This window comes from Spermophilus citellus (assembly GCF_964194105.1).
Source record: "Spermophilus citellus genome assembly, chromosome: 4".
NCBI lineage: Eukaryota > Metazoa > Chordata > Mammalia > Rodentia > Sciuridae > Spermophilus > Spermophilus citellus.
Genome location: NC_138185.1, coordinates 106,622,876 through 106,646,110, shown reverse-complemented (window position 1 = coordinate 106,646,110; position 23,235 = coordinate 106,622,876). Strand labels below are relative to the sequence as shown.

Here is a 23,235-nt window from a genome sequence, read left to right as displayed (position 1 = left end):
CAGCAGCGTGTGTGTGGCGGGCTAGGCCTGTGGACCAGTGCCTTACTGGCGACAAGGGCATTACTCATGCAGGTTTCCCACAGGATGTTCCAGTTGGTGGGTTTAGAGCACAGAGCAAATAGGCTCAAGATCTGCGGAATTACACTGTGACAGACATTACCATATCATATCTTAGCAGATCATGCAGTGCTGAGAGCCATAGCCAAGTAGGAATGATGCATGGCATTTTGGGGTTGAAAGGTGACCCTGCTCAGGGATTAGGGTGGCTCCAGGTTTAGGGTGGATCCTGCTGGGAATGGGGTGGCTCCAGGTTTGGGGTGGATCCTGCTGGGAATAGGGCGGCTCCAGGATTAGGGCGTATCCTGCTGCCTTAGGCGCCGGCTCTTTGGAGTTCCCTTTGAGTTCTCCAGGGTTCCTCGGAGTATTGGTACACAGAGCCCGGTGGAGGGAGTGTATCTTTCCCAGGTAGTGTGTGTAGAGTGCCGGTGAGAGTTCGGGAATAAAGAGTTGCTGTTTGAATCTACAAGGCTTTGTGGTGGCTCGGTTATTTTGTGCTCAGCCAGACTGCAGCAATGCGGGGCTTCAGAGAGTCAAGTGGGCTCTATTTGCCTGTCCCATGGGGAGGTGGTCACCACAAACAGCTGAATAAGGTAAATAACAGAATGGGCCCCACCAAAGACCTGAGCAAAGGCAAAAAAAAAAAAAAAAAAAAAAAAAAAAAACAGGAAATGGTGTCAAAGTGACCAAGCTCTGCTTCTGTATGAGAAAGTCCAACTTATATCCAAAATGGATGCTGAGACACCATAAAAGTATACAAATTAACTATAGTCGTTTTTGAAAAGTTTGTCCAGTGTTATACTTTTTTTTGTGTGGGGGGAGGGAATATTTGACAACCTCTTCATGCCATCTCTACTGTCACTGCTGCAAGTCCCTGGCCTACAACTATGCTTTTTTTCTTTTTTACAACTTTTGAGAATTCTTTATGTATTGAGATACTAGTCCTTTATTAGATATTTATATTGCCCATATTTTCGCCCAGTCATGGCTTGCCTTTTCATCTACCTTATAACTTAATAGTGTATTTTGAAGAGCAAAACTTTTAACTTTAACTTTTTTTTTTTTAAACAGGTGATTGAACCCAGAGGCACCTACCCACTGAGCCACATCCCCCAGCTCTTTGTACTTTTTATTTTGAGGCAGTATCTGTGCTGTTGCTTAGGGCTGTTCTAAATTGCTGATGCTGGCTTTGAACCTGCGATCCTACAGTTTCAGCCTCCCAAGCAGCTGGGATTACAGATATGCGCAACTTCACCCTGCTGTCTAGTAATAATGTCTGTTCCTTTCTATTCTTCCTATCCCCACATTCCCTCCCCTCCTCTCCTTTCACTTCCCTCTATCTAATCTAAGGTAACTCCATTCTTCTCTAGTGCCCCGCCCCCCTTATTGTGAATTAGTATCTGCCTATTAGAGAAAACATTCAGCCTTTGTTTTTTTGGGATTGATTTATTTCACTTTGCATGATATTCTCCAACTCCATCCGTTTACTGGCAAATGCCATACCCACTTGATCATGGTACACTGTCTTTTTAATATGTTTTTCTATGCAATTTACCAGAATTTTATTGAGAATTTTTGCAGAAGTTTTCTTTCTTTCTTTGAGATGGGGTCTCATTATGTTTCCAGGCTGGCCTTGAACTTCTTGGCTCAAATGATCTTCCTGACCCAGCTTCCAGAGTAGCTGGGACTACAAATTCATACCACCACTGCGGCTTCTTCTTCTTTTTTAGTGAATGTCCAATTGTTCCAGTACAATTTTTTGAAAAATATTAGTGTTGCTCCATTGAATTAACTTAGCATCTTTGTCAAAAATCAATTTTTGGGGGTCTGGGGTTGTGGCTCAGTGGTAGAGCACTCACCTAGCACATGTGAGGCCCTGGGTTCGATCCTTAGCACCACATAAAAATAAATAAATAAATAAATAAAGCTATTGAGTCCAACTACAAAAAAAATAAATATTAAAAAATAAATATTAAAAAATCTATTTATATGATTGATATATGTGTGATTCTGATTCTGGACTTTCAATTATGTTCCATTGATTTATGTGTCTATATTTTGTTAACACTATACTGTCTTAAATATCATGTCTCTGTTGTAAGAGTAGAAATCAAGTAGTATGAGTCTTCCAACTTTTTTTTTTTTCAAAAGTCATTTTGGATATTCTGTTTTCTAAAATATTTTGGAATCAGCTGTATTGATCGGTATGAAAAATCCTGCTAAGGTTTTGATTGGGGTTGCATTAAATCTATTAATCAAGTTGGGGAGAAATGGCCATTTAAGAACACAGATTTTCCTGGCTGGGCATGGTGGTGCACACTGGTAATCCCAGTGGCTCTGGAGGCTAAGGCAGGAGAATCATGAGTTCAAAGCCAGCTTCAGCAATTTAGCAAGGCCTTAAGCAACTTAGTAAGAACTTGTCTCAAAATAAAACATAATAAAGACTTCTGGGAGGGCTGGGGCTGTGGCTCAGTGGTAGAGCACTTGCCTAGCATGTGTGAGGCGCTGGGTTCTTTTTTTTTTTTTTTAAATATTTATTTATTAGTTATTGGCAGACACAACATCTTTGTTTGTATGTGGTGCTGGAGGATCGAACCCGGGCCGCACGCATTCCAGGCGGGCGCGCTACCTACCGCTTGAGCCACATCCCCAGCCCCCGCGCTGGGTTCTTTATGCCATTGTAAGTGGTATTATTTTTTAATTTTCCATTTTATTTATTATTATCCTCAGCATCACATAAAAATAAAAAAAATAAAATAAAGGCATTCTGTCCGTCTACAACTGCAAAAAAAAAAAAAAATTTCTGGGAGCAGCCATTTTCATGACTGGGTGGTTGGCTTGGTGGCCACCAGTATGACTCGGCCCACTGTTGGGGGAACAAAGAAGGTTTGAGCATGGCAGAAGGGAACACCTTGATATCAATGGATTATGACATTTTTGGGAAGGTGTAAGGGGTGTTTTTCTGCAAGTACACTCAGGCTGAGGGTACAAAGCTAGGATTGGTAGACTGGGTCCAGAACACTGACCCAGGCACAGTGCAAGGATGATTGCAAAGGTCCCATCTCCAAGGTGTATGCATGCAGGGATGGCTTGAGATAAGAGGAAGTCCCATATCATACAGTGACAGAGCAAATTTCAACAATGAGAAAGTCATCTTGAAGTTGGATTACTCTGATTTCCAAGTTGTGAAATAATGGCCTGAATTTCAATTTTCCAAGAAAAACTCAGTTTTGGTTTTATTATTAATAGAGATAGAACTATTCTGTGTTAAATATTAGAATCAGTTATTTTTATGTCAGATATTTAGTACTGCATGTTACATGTGTGATATAATACAACTTTACACAATTCTAACGAACAAAAACACATTAGAAAAAATAAATAAATAAATAAAAAGGGCTGGGGATGTGGGGATGTGGTTCCGTGTTTAGGCACCCCTGGGTTTAATCCATGGTACCAAAAAAATAAATAAATAAAATAAATACAAATTTTCCAATCCACAAATACTATGTAGATATCTTTTAGTCAATATTTTGTTGTTTTAGCATACCCATCTTAAGTGTTTTATTAAATTTGTACAAAGTATTTCATGTTCTTTATGCCATTGTAATTGGTATTATTTTTAATTTTCCATTTTATTTATTATTATTATCTTTTTAAATCAGGCTTTTTTAGTATAGTTATAGATGGACAGAATGCTTTTATTTTATTTTATTGTTTTGCTTTGTTTTTTCATTTTTATGTGGTGCTAAGAATCAAACCCCAGTGCCTTATGCATGATAGGCAAGTGCTCTGCCACTGAGCTATAGCCCCAGCCCCCTTCTTTATTATTTTTTAGGAAATTTTTTTAATCGTAGATGGACACAATACCTTTATTTTATTTCTTTGTTTTTTATGTGGTGCTGAGGATTGAACCCAGGGCCTCACACATGCTAGGCGTGCTCTGCCACTGAGCTATATAACCCCAGTCCCCCATTTTATTTATTTATTTCATTTTTTCATTGTACTGGGAATTGAAACTAGGGCCACATGTATGCTAGGTAAGTGCTCTAACATGGAGCTACACCCCCAGCCTTTTTTATTTTATTTTTGAATTTTAAGACAGGGTCTTACTAAATTGCCCAGGGTTGGCCTAAAACTTGAGATCCTCCTGCCACAGCCTTCCAAGTAGCTGGTATTATAGGCATGCAGCTTCATGCCCAGCTAAAATTTTTCATTTTAGTTGTTCATTGCTAATCTGTAGGAATATAATTGATTTGTTTTTCTGTGTTGACCATGTATCCTGTAACCTTGCTAAGGTCATTTATTATGATAGGTTTTTTTAGAGTCTTTGTGATTTTCTATGTAGACAATTATATGTTCTGCTAGCAGAAATAGCCTTTCTTTTTCTCTTTCCACTTTTTTAAAATAGTGCATTGTAGTTATACATAATGATGGGATTTGTTGTTTCATGTTTGTAGGTGTATATATTATACCAATATAATTTGGCCAATATCATTCCCCAGCACTTGCCCCTTCCTTCCCCACATCTTACTGTCTGGTCCCTTTCCTCTACCCATTTCCCTTTGTTTTTCATCAGATCCTTGCCCCCTCCACCTGACACACACCCTTCTTTTCCTTTTTCCTGTCTAGCTTCCATATGAGAGAAAACATACAACTCCTGACCTTTTGAGATTGGCTTATTTTACTTACCATAATAGTCTCTAGATCCATCCATTTTCCTACAAATGACATAATTTTATTTTCTTCATGACTGAGTTAAACTCCATTGTATATGTATACCACATCTTCTTTATCCATTTATCCATTGGTGGACACTTGGGCTGGTACCATAGTTTGGCTATTGTGAATTGTGCTGCTATAAACATGGGTAGCATGTATCAGTGTGATGACTTTAATTCTTCAGGATCAATACTAAGCAGTGGCATAGCTATGCCCATATGGTGGTTCCCTGCCTCGTCCTTTGAGGTTTTGAGGAGCAGAGACTGTCTTGTTTCTTCCCTTACACTCTGTCAGCCCTTTCATTTATTGTTCTTGACTCAGGCACTGTTTAGGACTTCCAGTAAATGCTGAGTAGAGTGATGAGAGTGGACTTCTATGCTTGTTCCTGAATGTGAGTGAAAGCATTCAGTCTTTTACCAGAAATATGGCAATAGATGTAGATTGTTGTTGTTGGGTTTTTTTGTTTGTTTGTTTTGTTTTGTAACTGTCTTTCATTGAGTTGAGGAAGTTCTATTCAATTCTTAGTTTACTGAGAGGTTTTATCATGAATAAATGTTGAATTTTTTCCCATGCCTCTTAACTTCTCTTTCATAGTTCATCTTTTTTAAAAATCTTTTTTGCTGAATTATTGTAATTCCTTAAACTTTACATTTCAATTTACTATTCTCTCTTCAACTTTGTCTATTCTGTTTTTTGACTTCTCTTTTGAAGGTTTTAATTTTTAATTACTTCAGTGTCATTTCTAGGAGTTTTGTCTGGTTTATCTTCAAATATGCCTACCTAATTTTATTAGTTTCTTTTTCTGTCTTCATATTTTCAGCATCCTCTTTCACTTCTTTATAAACATATTAAAATACTTTCTTTTTTATTCTGTCTCATCATTCTATTTTATGTGGTATTTGTGGGTCTTATCTTGTCATTCGTTGTTTCAGCTAATTCATGTACTCTGTGGTTTATTTCCTCATGAGCTTATTGATCTTTTATTATGAGCTCATATTCCTTGTAATTCTTTGTGAGAATTATTTGAATCTGTGTTTAAAATAGATTCTTCCACAGAGGATTTTTGTTTACCTCTGCCAGGTGTCTAGGGGCAAGAGGGGAGATATCTTTGATAACCTCTTTTCTGGGGTCAGACCTGAGGCCTTTTCTCCCCTTTCCTGATTTTTTTTTCATTCCCCTAAAAGCAAAGCCTCAGGCAAAAGTTTCATGTAATTAATTTGGGAAGTGATCTCAAGGAGCAAGAGTGAAAAATGGACAGAAAGAAACAAAGAATGAGGAAAAACCAGTAAAAGATTGCCTTATCAAGGAGATCTTTGATAGGTCTGTAAGGCTGTAAGCAACCTAGTGAGACCCTGTCTCAAAATAAGAAATAAAAAGGGCTGGGATGTGGCTCAGTGGTAAAGTGCCCCTGGGTTCAGTCCCTGGTACCAATAAATAAATAAAAATAAAAATAATAAATGAAAAGAGCTGAGGATATAGCTCAGTGGTAAAATGCTCCTGGGTTCAATCCCCCAGTCGTCCCTTTCACCAAAAAATAAGAATATAAAATACAACAGTGCCTAGGAGTTACCTGACAACATGACCATCTATCACTCAGACCTTCAGGAGAGCATGGACTCTCCTATAGGCATACCCTGAAGGATCCTGCTCTATTGGTATTCTGGTTTCTCAATGACTCGCTTATATAGCACCAGTTGGTCTGAGCATGGTGGCCGCGCCTATAATCCCAGCTACTCAGGAGGCTGAGGAAGGAGGTCAGCCTTAGCAATGCAACAAGACCCAGTCTTAAAACAAACAAACAAACAAACTTAAAAAAAATACACAACAACAGTAACAACAAAACCTCTAGTTTGTCTGTGCTTTAACATTATGTAGTTTGTGAAGGATATGGAAATAATAACATACCCTCCCACACACTGAAAGATAGTGTGTGATCCACAAGGAGGGAGCAGAGAGAAGCCAAAACTTTGATCCTTCCAATAAATAATTTCTCAATGACAAAACACAAACCCTGGAAAGGAGATAACTATCAATCCAAAGATAGCAGTCCCTGGGAAGATGGATCCTTTCCCAAGTAAATTCTCTCCCAGTAACAGTGAAACTACACATCAATCTTGTCCCTGTGACAATACAATGACCCCTGAAGGTCACTTGAGCACTGGTCCCTGAACTCTGAACCCTCCGTCACTGCCTTGTAAAAACACTGCCTAATAAAAACCCCGTGCCTAGTAAAAACAAATTCCAGATGTTTGCAACCTTTTGCCCACGTCCTGTTAAAGTCTTCAAAGACTAGGTCGCCTCCCAGTGTAACTTATATAAACCCTTACCTCTCCTGTAATCAGGGGCCATTTTCTTTCTTTCTTTCTTTTTATTTTTAATTTTTTTAGTTGCCAATGGACCTTTATTTTATTTACTTATATGCAGTGCTGAGAATTGAACCCAGTGTCTCACACATGCTTGGCAAGCTGTCTACCACTGAGCTACACCCTCAGCCCTCAGGGGCCATTTTCTACCAGAAAGTGAGCCCCTCAGATGCCTGACTCCACTACTGAATAAAAAGCATTGCTGATCCATGAAGTCTGCTCCCGTTCCTATTGTTTGTGCTTTCATTTTGGTGCCAAGACTGTTTTGGTTATTTTTGCTTACAGTTTGAATCTGGAATGTACCCCAATGGCCCACATGTTAAATGCTTGGTTCCCAGTTTGGCACAATTAAGAGTCAGTAGATACTTGAAGAGCTATGTCCTAGTATGAGGCTTTAGGTCATTTGAGGATGTGTCCTCGAAGGAGGTAATGGGACTCCAGACCCTTCATTCCCAGCCATGGGTGAATGGTTTTCCTCCACTACACACCTCTGCCATGATGTGCTGCCTAACCACAGACCCAACTGACCATAGACTGAAATCTCCAAAACTGTGAGTTATCATAAGCTGCTCTCTCTCTCACCAAGGATTGAACCCAGGGGCACTTAACCACTGAGCCACGAAACCATCCCTTTTTTATATTTTATTTAGAGACAGGGTCTCACTGAGTTGCTTAGGGCCTCTCTAAGTTCCTGAGGCTGGCTTTGAATTTGAAATCATCCTGCCTCAGCCTCCCGAGCTGCTGGGATTCATGGCACCCAGCTAAGCTTTATTTTATTTACTTATATGCAGTGCTGAGAATTGAACCCAGTGCCTCACACATGCTTGGCAAGCTGTCTACCACTGAGCTATAAGTTAATTATAAGTTTATAAGTTAATTATCTCAGGAGTTTTGTTACAGTAATGTTTCCATTACTGTATCTGACTAATACAGACAAGTTTTGATGTTTTATTTGTTATTTTAGGGAGTAGTTTCTCTACTCAGACGATTTGCATATTACCAGGTACAGGGAAAAAATGGTCATTTTTTAAAAAATATTTGTTTTTTTTAGTTGTAGGTAGACACAATATCTGTATTTTTGTTTTTATGTGGTATTGAGGATCAAAACCCAGTGCCTCACTCATGCTAGGTAAGCGCTGTACCTCTGAGCCACAACCCCAGCCCCAAATGGTCATTATTATCAAAATGCTTACACATGCACTTTAAAAATTTAAAAATTATTTTTCACATTTTCCTGAATATTGAAATCAAACGTCCCTTTTGTAGAATTCACGTTTGTGTACTGTTTTGCAATATAGGCCCGTTAATCATAATAGCAGCAGCAGCAGCTACAAGCTTTTGAACACCTGCTATGTGCCAGACACTTGCTGTATTTTTCATGGTCACTATCTCAGTGAGTCCTCAGGATCATCACAGGATTGTCACTCTGGTTCCCACTTTACAGATGAGGAAACTTTGCCCTAGGGAGGTTGCCCAAGGCCACAAAGCATGTAAATTGTTCAGCCAGGATTTATTCCAGACCTTCCCTACTTTCACTGGATAGTATGCTTTTCTTCAGAAAAGCCCTCCCTTCTCCTTTATCTTTACAGAGTTGGTGACTGTCTCTGCTGGTGCTTTGTAGAAGTGGGTAGAAACCCAGGCCTAGTCACAGGTTACCAAGTCAGAGCTATCTGCCCCCATGTCCCAGCCTGGGGGCCACCCAGTGGGCATTTCACTCTTTTTAATTTTTTTTTTTTTTTTTTTTTTTTTTTTTTTTTTTTTTTTTTTTTTTGGTGGTGGTGGTGCTCGGTATTGAACCCAGGGCCTGTGCATGCAAGGTAAGCACTCTTCCAACTGAGCTATATCCCTAGCCCTAAAAAAAAATAAATAAATAAATAAAGTTGATATATATTTTTATGTGTTGATTTACCTTTATTTTATTCATTTATATGTGGTACTGAGAATCGAACTCAGTGCCTCACACATGCTAGGCAAGTGCTCTACTACTGAGCCACAAGCCTTGAGTGCTGTAGGTAAAAAGCAAGTTGTAGTCTAAGGGCATCCAGAAAATACAGGGCTTTTTTTGGTTAAAATGTGGGGGATGGGGAGGCTGGGAAGAGGTCTCTCCAAGACTCTGGGGGAACTAGGGCATAGCTGGCATAGTCCTTTTGCAGGACGATTGAGTATGTGCACCTATTATCAGCATGGGCAAGGATCCTGGAGACAGAGGAACGTCAAGGCCAACATCTAGTTTAATAAATTAGTGAACTGAGGTCCAGAGACAGGTGGCCTAGTGAAAGAACCCAGATTCAACACAGGTCTTCTCTGCTCAATGCAGGGCCAAATCTTCTCTTCTGTTAGCTCTGTGTGCCTGGGTTAGGTGTCTGCTGTGTGTCACTGCATATATAAATGTGCTTATTTATTTGAGCCCATGCACTGTGCTTTCCATGAGCAAGTGCCCAAGTGTGTATGTATGTGGGGCTCTAGGGGTTGCATTCACAGGCTGAGCAGCCTGCAGCAAGAGTACACACATAGATTAGGGATGTAGCTCAGTGGTAGAGCACTTGCCTAGCAGGAAAGAGGTCCTGGGTTTGAGTCACAGTACTGTAAAAACAAAATAAATAAATAATAAAATTTAAAAATAATAATGAAATAAATAAAAGACATACATTCCTCATCTCGGCCACATCCATGTTTGCAGAAGACAGGCGTTTTCTCATGCAGAGGCACAGAGGGAGGAAAGTGACTCCATGATTCTGCTAACTTGTGCCTTAAACTGTGAGAAAGCTTGAGGTTGGCTGGGTCCTTGGTAGTGTCATTGTCTTTAGATACCCATGGCTACCAGCAGCAATGTTGATTACCCTTCCTGTGTGCTGGGGCTGCACTACTAAAGTCCCCAAGGCCCTGTAGAATGGCCAAAATTGTCTGCCCTCGCCTGGTACCCTCCAAGTTTTTTCCCGCCATGCTCTTATCATTTCAGGAGGAGGAACTCATCTGTCCACCTCAGAAGCTCTCAGAAGCCAGAGAACTTCTCTTATGGCCCCACAGACCTGCATTTTACCCAGGATGTGTTGATAAAAGTGTACAGAACAAGGGGGCAAGGGCAAGTGGACCTGCAGAGACACCAGGCAGAATCTTCTCTAGGCACCTGGGTCCCATTGAAAATCCCTAATCTGCAAGTGACATCACGATCTGTGTGGTTCTGCAAGACTCAAACAGGAAGTCAACATTTTTCCCATTACCGATGAACTTCCATCAATCACCAAGCACTTATGGTGCAAAAATGACTTCAGAATGTGGATAAGGAAATATAGTGAATGAGTCCTAGATATCCTGTTATACCACGAAACGGGATGCCAAGATACACTGAGAGGACGTGTCAAAAGGACACAGGAAACAGTTTCACCAGCTAAAGGCAGAATTATTTGAGCATTAGCAAAATTAATAACTACAATAGATTGACACCCATCAAACAGGTTTAAATCTACTAGTTCATATACATTTAAAGGAATAACTCACTTGTCATCTCAGGAGTAAGCAACCGGTAAGTAAGGGAAAGCATTAAGTACTCATTCTTTTATCAGGGTAACTAATTATGAGGAAAAGTTTCACTTTGCAGAAGTATGCAGGCTAGCAAAAGATATAGCTGGGAATGTTGCTCAGTGGTAGAATACCTTGGGTTCAATCCCCAGTACTGCCAAAGGAGAGAGAGACAGAGAGAGAGAGAGAGAGAGAATGCAGCTAAATATTATTTTGCAACCCTTTCTGAAGCTAGGCAATAGCTGCAAACGTCGCAAAAATTACATGTCCTCCATGGAAGCACATCACCCCTAGGAAGCCTGAGTTTGCTTCAAAATAACCCAAGGGTTGAGGGACGAGTGGGTGACACAGAGATAAATAAGGCTGATCATGTGACACACAGGTACTCAGAGATTCATTGTATTATTCTCCATTTTTGTTTATGCCTGAGATTTTCTGTAATAAAGTTTTCCAATGCCCCTATCTCTGGGCAGGACATATGGCCTGTTCCTGAAGTCTCATTCCTTGACGAAGGCTAAAGGGGCAGCAGTGTCTGCAGCCTGTTCTCACTCTGGCAGGCTGCTGCTGGGTGTGAGGGCTCGACTGACTGATCAACCACATTTCAAAACCTCATGAATTTCCTACAGGCCAAAACAAGTCACATGGCTAAGTGCAAAGTCAAAAGGTGGAAAAATTTGGTCCACCCACCCTGAGAAGGGAGTGGGTGGATAATTCTATCGCTGGGGAGCAAAGATTTAAACCAATAACTGTATCGCAACCTTTTCAGACCCATGCCACTGCCTTGATTGAGTCTCAGCATTTTTTGCCAGGACGACAGGAGCATCCTGCTAGGGGACCCCTCTATCTCTGGTCTGCTCCCTCCAAATCTCACTGTGACCATGATGACCTTCCCTCTCTCTCAGCTAGCTTTCCTCCAGTTTCATATATGTGTATGTGTGTTTTAATATATACAACATAAAATTTATCTTTTTATTTATTATTTTTTAAAAAATATTTATTTTTTAGGTGTAGATGGACACAACACAATGCCTTTATTTTTATGTGGTGCTGAGGATCAAACCCAGGTCCCACCGGTGGTAGGCGAGCGCTCTACTGCTGAGCCACAATCCCAGCCCCTTTATTTCTTATTTTAATTTTTTGAGGGTCTGGGGATTAAACTCAAGTCCTCATGCATACTAGGTGAGTGCCCTAACATTGAGCTACGTCCCCAGCCAAATTTTATCCAATTAACCATTTCTAAGGATACAGTTCAGTAGTGTCAAGTATATTCACATTATTGTGCAACAGATCTCCGGAACTTCTACATATTGCATAAGTGAAACTTGATACCTGTTGAACAACTCCCCATCTCCCACTTCCTCCAGCCTTGGCAACCAATATTCTATGTTCTGTTTCCATGAATTTACTTTAGATATGAATGGAACCATAACATTTGTTTTTTGGGGTTTTTGTTTGTTTGTTTAAAGCCATTTTTCTAAAAACACGTTTTTATTTTAATGTCTACACACACAGCACACACACGTATATATTGTATTTGTCTTTGTGACTGGCTTATTTCACTTAGTAAATGTCCATGTTGTGCATATGTCTGAATTTCCTTCCTTTCTAAGGCTGAGCAATATTCTATTGTGTGTGTATGTTGCATTTACTTATCCATTTATCCCTTGATGGGCACCTGCATTACTTTTTGGTCTTGGCCATCACAAAGAGTGCTGCTGTGAACATGGTGTGCAAATATCTCTTCAAGTCTTGCTTTCAGTTCTTTTGGATTATGTATCCAGAAATGGTATTGCTGGATCATATGATTATTCTGTATTTAGTGGTTTTTCTCCCCTCAGTGAAGGAGGTTGACCTAAGGGCCACTATACCGCTGACCTATATCCTCAGCCATTTTTATTTTTTTAATCTTGAGACAGGGTGTCACTAAGTTGCTGAGGCTGGCCTCCAACTTGTGATCCTCCTTCCTCAGCCTCCCAAGTGGCTGGGATTACAGATGTGCACCATCCAGCCCACCTCTATATTTAATTTTTGGGGAACAGCCACATTGTTTCTTATAGTGGCTGCACCATTTTACATTCTCATCAACAGTGCAGAAACGGTCCAATTTCTCCACTTCCTCACCAACACTTGTTATTTTGATAATAACTTCTTACTGGGAGTCAGTTTTTTTAATTAAGCTTTTTGAGTTGGAATAATTATAGATTCACTTGCAGTTACACAAACTGAAAAAAAGAAAGAAAGTATAAACCTGGAACTTTGGTACACATCTGTACCAAAGTGACTCGGGAGGCTGAGGCAGGAGGATCACAAGTTTGAGGCTAGCCTCAGAAACTTAGCAAGTCCCTGTCTCAAAATAAAATTGAAAAAAGTGAGGGGGGGGCTGGGGATGTAGTTTATTGGAAGAGTGCCCCTGGGTTCAATTTCCTGGGTTCAATCAGCAGTACTTCATGAAAGAAAGGGAAGGAAGGAAGGAAGGAAGGAAGGAAGGAAGGAAGGAAGGGAGGGAGGGAGGGAGGGAGGGAGGGAGGGAGGAAGGAAGGAAGGAAGGAAGGAAGGAAGGAAGGAAGGAAGGAAGGAAGGGGAATATAGAGAGATCCTGTGTACCCTTCACCTGGTTTCCCTCTTGTTTTCTCTAGTGGCAAAATCTTGCAATAGTACAATATCCACAAGCAGGAAATTGACATTGATCCAACCCACAGATCTTCTTTGGATTGCAGCAGTTCACATGTTCAGAGAGACCTTTTGAACAAACAGATATGAAGATATCACTTACCTGCTTATAATTTTTCCAAGGATGACCATTGCATCATTGTTTGAATTAGTTAAAAGAAATCAAAAAAGCTGAAATGTTCAGCAATAGAGTAATGGTTTAATAGATTACATTATATTTATATAATTGGCACATGTGCATGCTGGGGAGGCTGAGGCAGAAGGATCCCAAGTTCAAGGCCAGCCTGGGCAATGCGCAAAACCCTGTCTCAAAATAAAACATAAAAAGGGCAGGAGATGGAGCTCAATGGTCAAGTACCTCTGAGTTCAATCCCCATTACTGCAAAAACTAAACTAAAATTAAAATAAAAGGAAACCAATGACATTTATATTATCTGACATTAAAACCTATCATCTTGGGGGGCTGGGGTTGTGGCTAAGTGGTGAGCGCTCGCCTAGCATGTGCGAGGACCTGGGTTCAATCCTCAGCACCGCATAAAAATAAATAAAGATATGTGTCAACTACAACTAAAAAATACTTAAAAAAAAAAAAAACAACTTTATCATCTTGGAACTGTAGATGTACTTCAATAGTAGAGAGCTTGCCTAGCATGTTTGAGGCCCTGGGTTTGATTCCCTGTACCACAAAAACAGACAGACAAAACAACCACAAACTATTGTCTGTCTATACTTTGTATGAATCTTTTATGTGTGCATGATTTTATAACATCATACACTTGTCATTTGGAAAGTTTTGATTGACTAAGTTATGCAAATCTTACAAATTTTGACACATTTCATTATACAATATTGAAAAATCACATATGTTAATATCACTACTAATCACAAAGTCTTTCAGTATTGGGAAGCTTGTCAAGTTCACAGTGATGGATACAGTGTTCCAAAGTTTTGACTTTTGCTTGAAAGCTCAGATTTTTGTTATCGGCACCCAGTACTACCTGTTCTTTCACATGGAGTGACAGGCGTATTTCATTCATTGTTGAGAAAATATCTGCTAACTATCTGAATTACCATATTTTGTCAGTCTTTCAGATAAAAATGATAATGGTGTTCCTTCAAAAAAGCAGCCATAGGGCTGGGGATGTGGCTCAAGTGGTAGCACGCTCGCCTAGCATGCATAAGGCACTGGGTTCGATTCTCAGCACCACATAAAAATAAAAATAAAGATATTGTGTCCACCTAAAACTAAAAAATATTTAAAAAAAAAAAAGCAGCCATACACTGGGTGTAGTGGTACATGTCTGTAATCCCAGTGGCTCAGGAGACTGATACAGGAGGACTGTGAGTTCAAAGCTAGCTTCAGCAACTTAGCAAGGCCCCATCTGAAAATAAAAAATGAAAAGGGCTGGGGACATAGCTCAGTGGTAAAGCACCATATTTAGTACCAAAAGAAAAGAAAAAAGCAGACAGTTCGGTGACATCTCAGCCAATCACAGAGGCACTTTTCCTGGAGCCCACCAACCTCCTTTGGTAAACAGAAGTGCATACTTCTCCTTTTGCCACTCAAAATATTAAAATAACAAAGGTGTATACATCTTATAGGTTAAGAGTTAATAAAATTAATACTTTTTACTGCTCTGTCAAGGTCATTCATAAACTAAACTTTTCTAAAAATTGCAAACACATGGCAATGAAAAGTACTAGTACTTGGCACAGAGCATGCCCATAATTCCAGCAACTCAGGACACTGAAGCAGGATGATTGCAAGTTCAAGGCCAGCCTCAGCAACTTAGTGAGGCCCTAAGCAACTTAGCAAGACCCTGTCTCAAAATAAAATATAAAAAAGGGCTGGGGGTGGTGGTGCTGGAGTTGTGGCTCAGTGGCAGACCACTTGCCTAGCATGTGTGAGGCCCTGGGTTCGATCCTCAGCACCACATAAAAATAAATAAATAAAATAAAGATATTGTGTTCAACTACAGCTAAAAAATAAACATTAAAAAAAGGTCAGTTTATTTTTAAAAGGGGGGGCTGGGGGTGTGGCTCAGTGGTTAAGTGCCCCTAGGTTCTCCCACCCCCCAAAAAAAGAAATGAAAAATAGAAAAGTACTAGAGACTACTAGTACAATTTGGTGTCAGGGAGGAAAGACTTTCATTACCCACTTAGGGTCATTAATGAAGACCTGCAAATAAAACTAATAAAAGACAAATTAACAGGAGAACACAGCTTCATTAATATTTATGTGCATGGGCATTCACAGAACAGAACTGAGACTCTATGAAGTGACTGGACTTGGGGACTTATACCACTGAGACAAAGGAAAGAGAGTTTGGGCTACAAGGGCGATAATTTGTGGGAAGTGGCCAGGACATCTATGGGGGACCCAATGGAAGATAAGGGCTATTTTACTAAGGACTGTTTATGCAAACTCATCTCACTGCCTGCTCTCCATCCCTGTGGGGAGAAGCTTTTCCCTTTCTGGTATAGGGACAAACATCTTCACAGAGGGAAATTTATGCCTGGTATTTTGACATATAAGAGGGCAGAGAACTCTTCCTGTAGCAGTTGGTTGTTCATTGCCTTCAGCTGGAAATAATCCTCATGCCGATTGGCTTATTTTGACCCCTTCAGGTGCTACTGTCTTAACTTGTGCTAAAGTGATAACACATTCACTATTACTTTAGAGCCATCAGTCAAGTGAGAAGGGCATATAGGGTCTCAGTATTACTATGAAAATAGTTTTGACATTGCAGATCTCCTCAAAGTATCTTGGGGACTTTCAGGTTCTGCTGAGGGCCATTGCCAAGTAGGAATGACGCATCAAAATTTTCTTGCTAGCGTACCCCATGTTAAATGGATTTCGCTGTTGACATTGCATGTAAGGTGACCTTGCTCAAGGACCAACGCAGATCCGGGTTTAGAGCTGATCAGGTTTGAGGACGTATCCCACTCCTTGAGTTTAGGGCGTTCCCGGTTTAAGACAAGTTTAGGGTGTTCCCGGTTTAAGACAATAGGGGTTTTAGGGAAGTTGGAGGTTGAAGATTATTGCTGCTGGGATTAGGGTGTTCCTGCTGCTTGTTCCCCGTTGAGTTCTCGTGAGATTCAGAAAGGATTTTTGGAAAAAAGCCTCGTGGAGTAGGTGAATGGGGGGCAGAACTGGGATTTTCCCCTGAACGTGTGTAGAGTGCCGGCGTGAGTTCGGGAATAAAGGATTGCTGTTTGAATCTACAAAGCTGTGTGGTGGCTCGTGATTCTGTGCCAAGCCAAGACTGCGGCAAGGTTCCACTTAGAGAACACTGCCCTCTCTCTTGATTTACTTGTTTACCTGAACCAACAAATTTACCATTTAAAAGAATCCCCTCAGTCCAGTATGGTGGCACATGACTGTAATCCTGGCAGCTCAGAGACTGAGGCAGGAGGACTCAAGTTCAAAGCTAGCCTAAGAACTTAGTGAGGCCCTAAAGCAACTCAGCAAGACCCTGTCTCTAAATAAAATATAAAAAAAAGGGCTGGAGATGTGGCTCAGTGTTTAAGCACCCCTGGGTTCAATCCCTGGTACTAAGAAAACAAATAAACACACAAAAAAAAAAACAAAAAAAAAAAAAAAAACAAACAAACCCAAAGCCAGCCTCATCAATTTAGCAAGGCCTTAAGCAACTTACTGAGACTCTGTTTCCAAAATAAAACATAAAAAAGGCTGGGATGGCTCAGTGGTAAAGCACCCCTAGTTCAACCCCTGGTACCCCCAGAAAAAAGAAAAAAAATCCCTTCTACAATTCCCCACTGCTTAGTGTAAAGTACAAAAACCACTCTGGCCTAATATCCAAAGCCCTAAGAACCCGGCCTTGGCCTCCCTGCACCTGTATCACCCAGTATTCAAACACCAGGCCTGCAAGGAAGTTACTTGGGATTCCCAGAATAGAGGGGCATTTTCTCCCAAGCATTCTTTTTTTTTTTTTTTTTTTTTGCACTACTAAGAATCAAAGCCAGGGCCTTGCACATGCTGGGCAAACACTCTGCCCTGAGCTACACCTGAGCCCCTCCCAAGCATTCTTTTTTTAAATTTTTTTAGTTGTAGATGGACACAATACCTTTACTTTATTTATTTTTATGTGGTGCTGAAGATCGAACCCAGTGCCTCACAAGTATGAGGCAAGTGCTCTACCACTGAGCCACAACCCCAGTCTCCTCCCAAGCATTCTTTAAGCCCAGCCCCACAAGCCTCTCCCCTGACCACCTCCACCTGGATAAGTGTTGTCAGTGGATGGCTGTGTGTGCTAGTGGGGAGGGATACAGAGCAATTGGCCAAGCATCCTGGGCTTAGTTTGCCTTAGGATCCCTGGTGTCAGATCTAGAATTTTGTGCAAAGGGAATGGCGGGGTTAGGGAGACAGACTGTTAGGAAGCAGTTAGATATAAGCAGTGGGTCAGGAGTTTAAGAAAATACTTACCATAGAGCAAGTCAGTTCATCAACAATCCTGCCTCAGGGGCACCTCAAGGTCAGACAAGATAGCTGTTGCAGACCCTTGCCTGATCTCAGCCCTACAAACTATTCCTCTTACAACAGAAGGAAGATGGGTAAATTCAGGGGTTAAGAAGCAAAGGACAGGATATATTTGCTCAGAGTGGCATAAACGCTAAAAAACAAGACCCTATGCAAACAACACAGACCAGAATCTCAGACCTAGGAAAGCACGATGATTAAGACTGGAGCCCACTGACCATAAATTCAATTAGGACCTGTCAGCCAGGCCAAGATGATTGAGAGTTGCCCTTAGGTTCTTAGCAATGTAGTCTGCCCATCCAGAGCCCAGAGGTGATACTTGTGTGGGACCTTATAACAATTTCCCTCCAACTGCAGTAAAAACTGAAACACAAAGAAGTGAGTTGTCCCCCTCGTCTCTGAGGGGCCTGTTCACTCCTTTGGTGCTCACACCCTCTCTACCCCCTTTCCACTGCCATCTTCTTTATCACTTTCTCTTTTTTAAAATATTTGTTTATATTTTAGTTGCACACAATACCTCTATTTATATATGGTGCTGAGGATTGAACCCAGGGCCTTGCACATGCTAGGCAAGTGCTCTACCGCTCAGCCACAACCCCAGCCCTCCTTCTTTCTTTTTAAATGAACCTTGCTATACTTGAAATCTCTTGCTTGAAATCCTGTCCTAGGAAGATTTCAGCAATCTCTGGTAAGATCTAATCTCAAGTATGATCTTATCTCTGTTATCAGGGAGACCTGTCAGGCCTATACTGGCAAATTTAATTAAAAGTCCCATATTTTTGTTTGCTAAATCTGGTAACCTTAGACAGGCTCCTTTCTGTTGTCAAGATCCTGGCTCTGTTTCAGGGATGGACTTGAGAATGTCCACTGGGACCATAGTGGGACAAGCCTAGGGATGTCTGATAAAATGTAAAAGCTCAGTTAAAATTGAATTTAAAGATAAACAACAAATAGAAGCTCCAGTTGGGCAAGCAGTTAGCACATGGTTTTTATAAGATGAACAACAATTTTTTAGTATTAACTTGACCCACATATTTCATGGAATGGGACATAGTTATATTTACAAAAAATTCATTGTTTAGCTGAAAGTCAAATTTAATTGAAAGTCCCATATTTTTGTTTGCTAAATCTGGTAACTTTAGACAGGCCATTACTATTCAGCACCGGAAACAAGGTAAGCTCCTTTCCACTCACCTAGCCACCTGCCTGCCTTTCTCAGACAGAGTCCCTACTGCCTGCAAAAAACTTATACAACTCAGGAAATTTGCCCTTTCAGTCCCAAAGCTGCCAGGGTAGGAGCAGAAGCAATCTGTGGGCTGAGATGGACACACAGGGTGAGACTGCGCCCTTGGATAACTAACTCAGGGGACTCTCTCACAGCCTGGACCTTCTCAGGGTGCCTGAGACACGCCCTCCACCCTTGACCCACATTTTTCCTGCTCCATGCCCCCACCCAGTCCTCCCTCTAGCCTTCCTGGGTTGGTGCCTCTGCAGCCCCTCCCCTGCAGAAACTGAAACCCAGCTCTAGCCCTGCAGAGGCCCCTGGAGTCCCCTGGGGGGTGGGCTCTGGTCTGAGGCTGGGGACAGGATAAGTTCTCCCTCCCAGCTTGTGGCTCACTACCAGCCACAGCTGTCTCAGGTCCTCTCCTTTTAAGGACTGGAGGGCTAACTCTCCTCTCCTCTGGGAAGATTTCCTCCTTCCAAAGGTCCCAGAGTGGGGGTGTCCACCAGCCTGATTGAGGCCCTCAGTTTCCTCCACTCCCAGAACCTTGACCCTTTTCTCTGTGGGGAGAATAGACCCAAAGGCACCTTCCCCACTTCCTGTAGGACCATCTGGTCTGGCTCAAATCTGACCTTTGTCCCACCTCTAGCTTCTTCCCCCAGAAGGGGCCACAGAGAAGAGGTTTAGAAGAGGTGGCCTAGTCTGTAGAGACAGGCAGGAGACCCAGGTTAAACTGCCCCCAAACCGTGAAGTCAGGAGCCTTAGAAGCCCTCACTGTTTGTCCCAGTGGGACAGAGAACAGGCAGAAGAGGACCAGAATGAGGCCCTCTTACAGTGCAGGGCCACCGTTCAGGGCAGTACTGATTGAGCCCTTTATAGCCATCTTCTCTTGATCCTTACCTAGTCCTGCCCCCCTGGGCTCACCATCTTCAAGGCCCAGATGAGAACACTGAGGCTCACAGGAAGTCAGTTGGTTGCTGAGGGCCACGGGCATGCATCTGAAGCCACGCCCAGGTGCTCCTGTTACTGGCAGCCTAGCCCAGGGAACCGCCTGGACCCCAGCTGGCTGGATTCAGCCAGTGCCCACCCCAAAAATATGTGGTGGCGCACACCTGTAATTCCAGTGACTCAGGAGGCTGAAGCAAGAAAATTGCAGGATTGAGGCCAGTTATAAGTAAAAGGGCTGGGGGTGTAGCTCAGTGGTAGAGTGCCTGGGTTCAGGAAAAAAAGAAAGAAAGGAAGGGAGGGAGGGAGAGAAGGGAAAGCAAGAAATGAGAGACAGGTAAATGAGAAATGAAAGACTGAGACCAGGCAGAGATACACAGCAGAGTTTATTTGTCAGAGCTGACAAATAAAGGCCATCTCTCTATAGTGGAGAGAGGCAAAGCAGGCTTGGGTTCTGGGACTTTTATGGGGCAGGCTCCACAATCAGAGCTGGGCGAGTCCTAATGCAGGCAGTTAGAGGTTGGGTTGGGATGAGGGAGTGGTGAGCCTTTCTCAGAAACGTCCTTGGGGGAGAAAGCGAAACTTTTTCCTTAAAATGGTGGCTGTCCCTTAAGATGGCAGTCCAAATGCTAAGCAAGGCCCTTACAGAAAGAAGAGAAGGAAGAAGGAAGGAGAAGGGGAAGGGAAAGGAAGGGAAGGGCAGAGAAGGGAAGGGAGGGAGGAAGAGAAAGAGGGAAAGCAAGCAGCCACCTTACCTTTGTTTAAAAACAACACCAAAGGCCAGGCAAGGTGGTGCAGCTGATGGGGAGATCCCTGGCAGGGAGCTGAAAAGATAATGATCTCCACGAGGACTCAGAAGGGCTCCTGGCTGAAGGTCAAGCCCAGGCCCTCCAGGCTCAGCTTTTTAGGCAAAAGTGGTATGGTTTGGGTGTTTTTGTTGCTTGGGAGGCTGGGCAGAAAGATCATGATTTCAAAGCCAGCCTCAGCAATTTAGTGAGGCCCCAAGCAACTCAGCAAGACCCTATTTCTAAATAAGACATAAAACAGGGCTGGAAATGTGTCTCAGTGGTGAAGCCCCCCTGGGTTCAATCCCTGGTACAAAAAAAAAAAAAAAAAAAAAAAAAACAAGAACACCAAAATGGTAACACTTTAGCCTAAAAAACTGAGCCTGGAGGGCCTGGGCTTAACCTTCAGCCAGGAGCCCTTTGGAGTCCTCCTGGAGCTCTTTTATCTTTTCAGCTCCCTGCCAAGGGATCTCCTATCAGCTGCCCAGGTTTTAAACCCAATGTCCACACCAAGAAGACTCTTCAAGCCACTTGGCTTTGGAAGAGGTGGGTGCTCCTTATCTCTGTTTTGTTCTGTGTTGGTTGCCTGGAGGGCTATCAAGGGAGCCTTTGGTTTCTGTCTCCAGTTATCTCAGTGCTGGGCTTGAAGCTGCCCTCTCAGAGCTCTCAGCTCTGAGCTCTCAGCTCTTAGCTGGAGCTCCTGTCTTACTCTGTAGAGGCACAGCTGGGGCAGGACAGGGCTGTGCCTGGGGGAGCACCCATCCCCAACTCCTGGAACTTGCCTGGCTCTCTTCAGCCTTGACTGTCATCAAGGCTGCTGGGTGTCACAGGTGGCTTCTCCAGGGATACATACCATCATAATGAAGGGCCTCTGGATCCTAGATGTGGGGAGTTCACACAGCAGTCAATTCTTTTTTAAAAAATTAGGGAAACCGGGGCTGGGGTCGTGGCTCAGTGGCAGAGTGCTTGCCTAGCATATATGAGGCACAGGATCGATTCTCAGCACCACATATCAATAAATAAAAATAAAGGTCCATTGACAACTAAAATAAATAAATAAATACTTCAAAAAATTAGGGAAACCAGCAGGGCTTCTTGGCCTTCATAAGTTTACTTGTTTGCCAATTTTGTTACAAAAAGCAACTTCTACTGTTTCATTAATAGGAATAACATTTTAGCTCTCAGTGAGTGTTATCATGTCAGATTAAAATGATCATGTTCCCCTACTCCCACCCAACATCTTGCCAAGAAGGGACAGCTGGCAACCTCACAGGATCCCCAAACCTGGACAAACCTTGCCTGGGCTATCTGTTCCTGTGCAGGTATTCAGACCCAGAGCTGAGGAAACAGGGCTCCTGGAAGTCCACAGAACTGCCAGGTCGTCCCACACATCAGGCTGTCCCTGTCACCTTCCCTGGCACACTCACACACTCCTCAGCTCAGCTGTTCCCTTCTTCCCACAGGGTGGCTTCCTGGGGATGAGAGCAGGCACCTGTAGAATCCCACGCTTGAGAAGGACCCTGAACTTGGTTTAAGACATGTTAGTGCTGTCTTGAAATTTGAACAAAAGAGACTTGCATTTTCTTTTCGCACTGGGCCATCCAAATTACAAAGCCAGTTAGCTGGGTGCCGTGGCGCACACCTGTAATCCCAGAAGCTCAGGAGGCTGAGGACCATGAGTTCAAAGCCAGCCTCAGCAAAAGCAAGGCGCTAAGCACCTCAGTGAGACCCTGTCTCTAAATAAAATAGGGCTGGGGATGGGGCTCTGTGGTTGAGTGCCCCTGAGTTCAATCCCCAGTACCCACCCACCCCCAAAAATAAAAATTTAAAAATTACATAGTCAGTCCTTCCTTATGGCAGGTTTCTGATGTCACACTCCAACTCAACTGAGTCTGCTACCTTCCCTGGGCTCACAGAACCCCTATGATCACTCCCTTTCTTAACAGCCTTGATTACTCTGAACTGTGTATCTCAGCCAGCTGTGGTGGTGCACGCCTGTAATTCCAGCAGCTCGGGAAGCTGAAGCAGGAGGATCAGGAGTTGAAAGCCAGCCTCAGCAACTTAGTGACACCCTCGCTCAAAATAAAAAAATTAAAAGGACTGAAGAGGAACAAAACAAAAGAGTGTACCTTTACTCACTTATCTGTCTCCCACCAGACACTGAGTCCCTTCAGGGCTGGGGCAGAGTCTACTTATGTCCTATACTGTACTTAGCACAAAGCAGGGTCTCAGTTAAATATGTCCTGAAATAGACGGTCCAGATGGGGAAGACCTGGTGCAGTTCCCTTCAGGATTCTGGCCAGACTAGGCTTCAACCCATTTTTCTTGCTTTAGGGCCAAGACAACCCTCCCCATCCCTCTTGCTCTCCTGACTAGTGGCCAAAGGCCAAAACCAACTCAGGCCAAAGACAAATATAAATTTGTTTTTCTGACCTATGACCCAAATTAATA

General features: G+C 42.5%; 1 protein-coding gene, 1 long non-coding RNA gene and 1 pseudogene across 3 annotated transcripts in view; 2 read left to right on the top strand and 1 right to left on the bottom strand.

Annotated features, from left to right (window-relative positions):
• The window catches only part of PPCDC (phosphopantothenoylcysteine decarboxylase), an 85,356-nt gene extending 74,681 nt beyond the window's left edge, over positions 1-10,675 (top strand). The window contains exon 8 of the transcript XR_014021566.1: positions 10,102-10,675. The gene's annotated coding sequence lies outside the window, so the exon portion shown is untranslated. The remainder of the gene's footprint in view (positions 1-10,101) is intronic.
• The window catches only part of LOC308647035, an 83,061-nt gene that overhangs the window by 37,354 nt on the left and 22,472 nt on the right, over positions 1-23,235 (bottom strand). The gene's annotated exons all lie outside the window — the stretch shown is intronic.
• Positions 2,952-4,088, top strand: LOC308648361 (acylphosphatase-1-like; annotated as a pseudogene). Its single transcript has one exon. The product of its transcript is annotated as an acylphosphatase-1-like (transcript).